The sequence below is a fragment of the Mastomys coucha genome, unplaced genomic scaffold (genome assembly GCF_008632895.1).
Source record: "Mastomys coucha isolate ucsf_1 unplaced genomic scaffold, UCSF_Mcou_1 pScaffold15, whole genome shotgun sequence".
Classification (NCBI taxonomy): Eukaryota; Metazoa; Chordata; class Mammalia; order Rodentia; family Muridae; genus Mastomys; species Mastomys coucha.
In genome coordinates, this window is record NW_022196897.1 from 115,635,998 (window position 1) to 115,644,488 (window position 8,491).

Consider the following 8,491-nt stretch of genomic DNA (forward strand, 5'->3'; position numbering starts at 1 on the left):
GGAAGCGTTGGAGAGGGATGTTCTGGTCATTCCGGTTTCCAGTCTAAGTGTCCCGGTGCCTGTCAGTTTCAGTCACACCCTCATGTATGGTTTATAAGAAAGGGGTACCAAAAAAAAGGCCCATTAAGAAAGAACTTCTGGTCAAGAAACTAGAATCTGTCCCTGCCTTGCTACCAGGGACCTTATCGAGAACACAAGCCTCAGAACTAGGCTCTCCCACCCCTCCTCTAATCTGGTTTTCCTGGTCACGTTGTTGCTTGCCAAAGATAACCCCATCCTCTTGACCCATCTTTCTTTCTTTGGGATTATCCTAATGCCAGATCTACTTGGTACCCACCAGAGACTCTGTAGCTACATGTTCAGACCCAGGTATTCAATCTGGGCTCTCTCTCCATGACTTCATTCACTCTAGTCACCCAAGTCCCAAGGCTCCTTGCAGGGATAATACTCTTCTCCCAGCCTGCCCTACTCCCTCACTAGATTTCAGCCAAATTTCCATCAGGGACCCTTCGGCCATTACATGTGACCCAGAGTCCCACAGCCTTGCCAGATGCCTTATTGGAACTCTCCACTTGCTTTAGCTAGACTTGAGAGGCAGGACAAGACAACAATGCTAGGGAAAAGACTCTTCAACCAAACTGCTGGAGACTTCAGACTCTAGCGAAGAAACGAAAGGCATGAACAGAGGCTGTGTCCCCAGATTGAAATCCCAACCCTACTATAAATTATCCCCTCCTGAACATTGTCATTACTCCCAATGAAAGAAGAAAAGTGACTGTAACAACAACAAAAATAAATAAGTAAAAAATAAAACTCACAAATCGATCCCAACTCATGTCCGTGGGTGACACCAATACTCCACTCTCACAAATCTTGGGACAAAACTAAATGGAGAAATTATGAGATTAAATAACATCATAATTCAGTGGACCTAATATCTACAGAACATTCCATCTAAACACTAAAGAACTTGTTTTTCTCATTAGCCTATGGAACTTTCTCCAAAACTGACCATATATTAGGACACAAAACAAGACTTAACAAATACAGGAAAATTGAAATCACATGGAGCTTTCTAACCCACAACAACTGGAACATCTAGATATCAACAATAGGAATAAGAAGCTCTGTGGGTGTGGCTGCTGTGTCATATGTCAGTCAGTAGGTGGCAGAGAGGAGAGAGGCTCCTCTGTGTCTGTGCTCAGTGTTCTGACCTATGAACATTTGAATGATTATCAGCTTAACATCCCTAAAACAAACAAACAAACAAACAAACAGGCCTGAGACGGCTATTAGTCCAGTGCCAGAGAGTTTGGATGTAGAGCTAACCTGAGATGGCCACCAGTCTGGTGCCAAGCAGATCCAGACAGGCTCCCAGGATAGGGGGCAAGCTGGAGACTAGAAGAATGGCAGCCTGAGGAAGGAATGAGCCTGAGGCAGATTACCCTTGCAAGAGACCACTTGAGCGGGCCAGGAGCACCTGAGATGACCACCAGACCAGCTCCATGGGGTCCAGACAGAGAATTAGCCTGAAATGACTAGGCCCTGGGGGGTGAGGGGCAGACCATGACCTAGATAACCCCTGCCCAATACACAATTGGGGCATAACACACCTGAAACCACTCCCGAGATGATCCTAGACACTCAGAGACTCAGGGCACCACCAAGAGGACCAAGTAAGTGGTAGAAAAATTAAAGAGAAAGAGAAACAGAAGGATGTGGGCACAATGAAGAAAGGCAGAACTGGAGACTCAAGGGTAGTGAGGAACAGCCTGATGTAAGTAATCAGTGATGCCTCCTAGGACCATGGTGGGGTCATGGCCTGTGCTGTCACTAAGGGCCAAGTCTGGGTCTATGGCTCTGTAGCAGCAGGGGCTTGTTATCACTAAAGGTCAGGAGTGTGTTTTTAGTCTAGGATGCCACCTAGGAACAAGTTGATGTCTGAGGGTTGTGCAGAAATGTCTCTACCTCTTGCCTGGGCATTATAGGAGAGCTGTCCCTGGGGGCATGAGAGCAGGAGAGCTGACCCCACCCCTAGCAGCCAGCTGCAGTACTCAGAAGAACATACATACACACACACACACACACACACACACACACACACACACTACATTGGGGTTGAGCCAATCCTAGGATACAGGTATGGGAGAGCTGGCCCTACCATTAGTTTCCCCTGCAGTGGCATGAAAGAGAGAGATGCCCTCTTTCCCCCTTGCCTCCCATTACCTGCTGGGTAGTGGTGCAGATGAGGGAGAGATGTCCTCCTCCCCTCCCTAATCCTTTGCCATCTATGGCAGGTGGGAGAGCTAGTCTCAGGATCATGAGAATGGGAGAACTGGCCATGTCCCTCACCAACTAAAACACTCAGGAGAGTGGGCCCTGCACATCACCTGGGTAGAGATGGTGTTGGTTGAGAGAGTTGCTGGTGATCTGGCTTGGAGGGCATGAGAGCAGGAGAGAGCTCAGATACCTCTCAGGCTTTGAATTGCCCCACACCAACATCTACCACATCAGTGAACTGCTAGACTGCATGAAGGAGCCAGTCCGATAGACCCAAAATTACAGACTCTCCACAGGCCAACAACAGATTAGCTGAGATGAGTCCCAGTGAGGTTCTAGTATTGATAGAGTAGCAAAACCCAAAGGTCTCATACCAGACCAATGAGTCATTGCAATGAACATTTGAGAGAAAAGAAATGTGAACAAAAGGGCCTACTGTGGGACATACTGTGACTGACATACTACAGTTCCCACAACAAGATTTTTTTTCTTGTTGAGGGGGGAGGTTGCAAGGTGGAGGGCAGGTATAAGGGGAAGGGAAGAGGAGTGGGACGGTGCAACATGATGTGAAATTCACAAAGAATCAACAAAAAGTTTTAAAAAGGGACAGAAAGAACAGAAACTCATGGAAATTAAACAATACACTACTGAATGATAATTGCATAAGGAGTCAATAGCTCAACACCAAACATGGCCCGCCAAAGTAGACAGGAATAATCAAAATAAGTGCTGAAGTCAAAGAAATACAAATAATAAAAAAATACAAAGAATCAATTAAATCAGTTGATTATTTGAAAACATTAACAAAATTGACAAACTTTTAGCCAAATTAACCAATAAAAAAAAAACCAGAAAGGATCAAAATTAATGAAATCAGGGATGAAAAGGTAGATATTACAATAGACACTGAGGAAATTCAGAGAACCATAGGTATACACATTACAGTCAATATTCCACCCAACTGAAAAATCTAAAAGAAACATACAGATTTGTAGATACATATGCCCTGCAAAAGCTGAATCACTATGACAAAAACAAGCTTTTAAAGAGCCTTAACTCCCAATATATAGATGTGGTTGTTAAAAGTCTCCCCACTAAAAAAGCCCAGGGAAGATAGATTCAGCACAGAATTCTACCGGAACTTCAAAGAATTAATGCCAATACTCTACAAATTATTCCACAAAACAGAAAATGAAAGGACATTTCCAAATATTTTTTCAAATAAGCAAGCATTACTCCTAAACCAAGACCATACAAAGACCCAACCCAAAAAAGGAGAATTCTAGGCCAATATTTCTGATAAACATTCAAATATTCTCAATAAAATACTTGTAAACTAGATTCAAGAATGCATTAAAGCCGGGCAGTGGTAGTGCACGCCTTTAATCTCAGCACTTGGGAGGCAGAGGCAGGCAGATTTCTGAGTTCGAGGCCAGCCTGGTCTACAGAGTGAGTTCCAGGACAGCCTGGGCTACACAGAGAAACCCTGTCTCAAAAACAAAAACAAAAACAAAAACAAAAAAAACCAAGAATGCATTAAAAAGATAATTCACATTGATCATGTTGTCTTCACCTCAGAAGCACAGGTGGTTCAATAGGGAATCAATAAATGTTACCCACGACAAAAATAGGCCATAAAAGACAGAAACCACGTGATCATTTCATTAGGCAAAATTTCATTCAACAAAACTCAACATTCAATCATGATTAAAGTTCCAGGGAATCTAGGAATACAGAGAACATGTCTCAATATAATAGGCAATATGCAGCATGCCCACAGCCAATATCTTGCTAAGTAGAGAAAAGTCAAAGCATTTCCCACCAAAATAAGAAGTAAGACAAGAATAAGAAATGTCCACTCTTTCCTTCATAACTAATATTGTATTGGAAGGTTAAGATAAAGCAATAAAAACAAATAAGGAAGATAAGGAAGATACAAGCAAGAGAGTCAGAGGCCAATGTGTTCTTTCTAGCAGATAATAAGATTCTATAAATAAAAGACCTTAAATACTCCTACAGCTAATTAAAGGCATTCAGCAAAGTAATAAGATATAAAATTACACACAAAAAGCAGTAGCCTTTTTATATATAAGTGAGAAACATATCAACAAAGAAATCAGGGAAACAATTGCATTCACAGTAGACTCAAAAATATCTTGGAATCAGTCTAATCAGGAAGTGAAAGTCTTGTACAATGAAAACTTTAAGGTATTGAAAAAGAAAATTGAAGAAGACACCAGAATGTGGAAGGCCCTCCCATGCTCATGGATTGGTAGGATTACTACTAGGAAATGGTCATCCTACAAAGATCAATCTGCATATTCAATGCACTCTCCATTACAACTCTAAGTAAATTCTGCACAGAAAATAAAATATAATTTTGAGTATCATAGAAACACTAGGTTGTTTTAGGATAGCCAACATACACACAAACACACACACATACACACACACACACACAGTGTTGTCACCACATATTTCAAGTTAAACTAGAGCAATTATAATAAAAACAGCATGATACTGGCATAAAAGTAGGTTGTTTGACCAATGGAATAAAATTGAGGATTCACACATGAAACCAAACTCCAACAGACACCTGATTTTTTACAAAGAGTTCAATAATGCACATTAGAGAAAAGGCAGCATCTTCTCTTTTTTTTTATTTCCCCAATGCATATTTTAATGACAAATAATATAGTACGTGTTTAAAATTATCAAAAAGTAAAAAATGTAAATTAAAATGTTAAAAAATACATAGAATACACATTTTCTTGCATATTAATATCACTAAAATCAGGATGAGTTTTTCTTTTTCTTGGATATCTTCTTTATTTACATTTCAAATGTTCTCTCCTCCCACTGATATCCAACAAGGCCATCTTCTGCCACACATGTGGCCAGAGCCATGAGTTGCTTCCTGTGTATTCTTTGGTTGGTAGTCCAGTCCCCGGGAGCTCCAGGGGGTCTGGCCTGTTGACACTGTTGCTCCCTCCATGGGGCTGCAAACTCCCTCAGCTCCTTCAGTCCCTTCTCCATCTCCTCCATCAGGGACCCCCAAGCTCAGTCCAATAGTTGGCTGTGAGCTTCCTTCTCTGTATTTGTCAAGCTCTGGCAGAGCCTCTCAGGGAACAGCCATTATCAGGCTTCTCTATCAGCAAGGACTTTCCAGCATCCACAATATGTCTGGGTTTGGTGTCTGTATATGGGATGGATCCCCAGGTTGGGCAGTCTCTGGATGGCCTTTCCTTCAGTCTCTGCTCCACACTCTGTCTCCCCATTTCCTCCTGTGGGTATTTTCAACAAAGGGTTCTGGTCAAACTGGATAGCTACATGTAGAAGAATGAGACTTGATCCTTATCTGTCAGGATGAGATGTGAGTCTTTCACAAAACTCGACATGAAATGGATAAAATAACTCAACATAAAACCTGATACCCTGAATCTGATGGATGAGAAATTAGAGAATGTACTTGAGCTCATTGGCATAGGAAGGAACTTTCTGAACAGGACTGCAACAACACAAGCATTAAGAGCAACGAGCAATAAATTGGGATCTCATCAAACTGAAAGTCACCTGTACAGCAACTGATATCATCTGAATGAAGAGGCAGCCTAAGTGGAAAAATAAATCCTTACCAGTATACACTGCGCAGAGTGTTAGTATCTGGAATATATAAAGATTTTCAAAAATTAAAAATCAAGTAAACAAACCTAACTAAAACATGGAAGATGGAGGGGGGATTGTTGCAGTGGCAGATATTTTTTTTTTTGACTTGAACTCCCCTCTCCCTGAGAGAAGCCCTTCGCTTCTTTAGACAGCTATGGCCCATTCTTATGGGACGGAATGTACTTACACAACACGTTCTGTGCTGTGAGTGGCAGGACGGCACTTTCACACTTCCCGGGAGCTCTCCCGGGGTCTTTAACAGATGGTCCGTCTGGTGAAAAGTCCGTACCTCCAGCCCCGCATTGAGGCACCACCTATCCCGACGTGCCGGGTTCAGTTATTGGGGGGGGGGGTGTCAAGGGGAACCATGCCTGCAAAAGTAAAATGGGCGAGAGAGAGGAGGAGACACTGCAAAGGTTTGTCAAGGTCTCTATGGCAGATATTTTTAACCCCACCACTCAGGAAACAGAGGTAGAGACAGAGGCAGGAAGATCTCTCTGAGTTCTAGATCAGCCTGTTCTACACAGAGAGTTCCAGAACAGCCAGGGTTATAGACAGGGACCCTGTCTCACAAAGGGGGATGGTGGTGGTGGTGGACTAAAACAGACGTCTCAAAAAGGCATAATACAAATGACTGAGAAACATGTTTAAAAGTATTCAGCATCCTTAGCCATCAGGAAATGCTAATTAAAACTATTTTTAGGATGTTCTTTTACCCAAATTAAAATGACTAAGAACCAAACCAAACCAAACCCAAAACCAAAAATCAGCAACACAACAAAAACCACATGGTGACAAATGCTAGTGTGAATACAGGGAAACAAGAAATGTACTCACTGCTGGTCACTGTGGTTGGGAATGCAAAATAGTACACCCACCATGGAAATCAGTGTGGAGAGCCCTGGAAAGGCAGGAGCAATAGAGCTATCAGATAATTCAGCTGTACCTCTCTTGAGCATATGCCCCAAAGTATCCTGCTATAGAGATACTTGCTCATCATGTTCAGTAATGCTCTATTCACAATAACCAGGAAGTAGAAGCAGTCTAAATGCCCATCAACTGAAGAATGTATAATGAAAATGTGCTACATTTACACAATGAGATACCATTCAGCTGTTAGAAGAAATTATAAAATTCACAGAAAATTGGGTGGAGGTGGAAGCCATCATTCTGAATGAGATAACCAAGACCCAGAGAGATAAATGTTATATGCTATCTCTCCTTTGTGGAAGTTAGCTTTAAATCTTCAGATACCTGTGTTTCATTTGAAATAGCCAGAAAGGCCAAGAAATTTAGTAAGGGGGCATGTGAGTCATCTTGGGAGGGAGATAGAACAAAGTGTTATAAAAAGCTTAAATGGTACAGGAGGAGTTAATGCAGAGGGGGGTGTGAGGAGAATGAGGGACTCTGGGATTGGGTTATAACTAACACTAAAGACATTTTAAAACTCAGGCACATATGTAAAGAGTTTAAACATTACCCCATTGTAGTTTGAATATGATTGGCTCAGCGAGTGGCACTATTAGGAGTTGTGGCCTTGTTGGAAGAAGTGTGTCACTGTGGGGATGAGCAACGAGACCCTCCTCCTAACCACATGGGAGCCAGTCTTCTCCTAGTAGCCTTCAGATGAAGATGTAGAACTCTCAGCTCTTCCTGCATCATGCCTGCCTGGATGCTGCCATACTCCCACCTTGATGATAATGAACTGAACCTCTGAACTTGTAAGCCAACCCCAATTAAATGTTGTCCTTATAAGAGTTGCCTTGGTCATGGTGTCTGTTCATAGCAGGAAACCCTAACTAAAACATCCATAATGGGACAACAGTGCCTCTACCAAACTCACAGGATAACAAATAAAAAATATCAGTTCCAGGAATGGGTTGTCTCCTTTGGATTCATGGGCAAGAGAGATCCAGTGTACCCCCAAACTTTACAGGCTATTTCCAATACTTTTGGTTAACCCACCATAACTTGACAGTAAGATCCTGAAGTGGAAACTTCTAGTTTCTTCAGAAAGTTATGTCAAACAATGTTTTGCTGGGGCACACAGGTGAAGGGATGTCTTGCTAAAACAAACACGTGAAAGGATGTTTTCCTGAAGCAGACACACGTGAAAGAATGTTTTGATATAGCAAACACGTAAAAGGACACAGAATGAAGGAGTATAAATAGTGACCCCACAGACAGTGGGAGAGGGGCACTGAGCTTTGGTTTGGTTTGCTCCATCTCACTATTCTTCGATAACCACAATCATGTATTGGTTTGCTTTACATAGCGTTGTTGAGCTCAACTTGTGATAATGCTGCCACTGAGAGAAACTCACCCAAGAACTGCTCAGGAGGTTCCTGTGGCAGCTTGCCACTTCTGTGGCCTTGCCTCAGGCCAGTTGGTGAGCCTGGTGGTTTCTTCAGGATTGAACTACAGCTGCCTGGTATTTGCTTGCTGAAAGAACTCGACTGTAGCTGCTGGTTTGCACCTGTTATCTACCTGCCTAGAGGACTGGTCTGCAGCTGCTGAGCCGTATTTGGTGTTTGCTACAGGACTG

General features: G+C 42.4%; 1 non-coding gene across 1 annotated transcript; it reads left to right on the forward strand.

Moving 5' to 3' along the window:
- The first annotated feature begins 1,111 nt into the window (after positions 1-1,111).
- Positions 1,112-1,248, forward strand: LOC116092790. The gene has a single exon (XR_004119493.1). It is a non-coding gene; the product is annotated as a small nucleolar RNA SNORA17 (small nucleolar RNA).
- Positions 1,249-8,491: the final 7,243 nt, after the last annotated feature.